Source organism: Seriola lalandi, unplaced genomic scaffold (assembly GCF_002814215.2).
Source record: "Seriola lalandi dorsalis isolate HSWRI2012SDOR001 ecotype SW California unplaced genomic scaffold, Sedor1 jcf7180002054887, whole genome shotgun sequence".
NCBI lineage: Eukaryota > Metazoa > Chordata > Actinopteri > Carangiformes > Carangidae > Seriola > Seriola lalandi.
The window spans coordinates 2,500-3,207 of record NW_019525439.1 but is presented as its reverse complement, the minus strand read 5'-3'; the positions used below and the strand labels follow the sequence as shown (position 1 = coordinate 3,207).

At 45.6% G+C, this 708-nt stretch overlaps 1 long non-coding RNA gene and 1 pseudogene across 2 annotated transcripts in view; both read right to left on the bottom strand.

Annotated features, from left to right (window-relative positions):
• Nucleotides 1-708, bottom strand: part of LOC111671864 (protein NLRC3-like) — a 13,618-nt pseudogene that overhangs the window by 10,417 nt on the left and 2,493 nt on the right. The gene's annotated exons all lie outside the window — the stretch shown is intronic.
• On the bottom strand, nt 23-708 carry LOC147817793 (uncharacterized). Its single transcript, XR_015438653.1, has 3 exons — nt 630-708; nt 388-543; nt 23-260 (listed from the first exon to the last, which is right to left on the bottom strand). It is a non-coding gene; the product is annotated as an uncharacterized LOC147817793 (long non-coding RNA).

Genomic DNA, 708 nt, shown 5'->3' with positions numbered 1-708 from the left:
TGACGGACAGAGTTTTACCTCCACCTTCCTGTGAGGACGTTCACAACAGACAGAAACTCTTTGATTTCAGACGAGGTCGAACAACACGTCGTACAAACTAGTTCTTTTCTAGAATAACCTGAGTCTTACTGTCAGTTACAGCTTACATCTGATCAGCTGATGGACGTCGTCCTTTAAAGTAAATGTCCCAGCCCTTTGAATGGTCACTCTTTAAAGACAGACAGCTGGGTTCAGGAGAGTCTGGTCTCTGCTGCTGGATCCTGAAACACAAACAGAACTGATGAATGTGCATGTTGGATAAAAACTGATAGAAAATATATTCAAACTTTTAATAAACAACAACTGACTTTTAATGTGAAATGTCTTTCTGACAGTTTAATTTCTGACCTTCCATCAACAGATTTTCTGAAATGAACAGGATGATCCATGGACCGGTCGCTCTTCATGGACACACAGCTGGATCCAGGTCCAGGTCCAGGTCCAGGTCCAGGTCCAGGTCCAGGTACAGGTCCAGGTCCAGGTCCAGCAGAGTGTGGTGTGTCTCTGACCCTAACACACACAGAGCTTTGAGTGTGAATAATGATGGAGCAGTGATGTGAGTCATGGACAGTTAGAGATCCTCATCTCACCTCTGAGCTCTGGTCTTTCTCTCATGTTCCCCACACAGAGTGGTTTTAGAGGGAGGGGCTCCCTCCTCTCTGTCCTCAC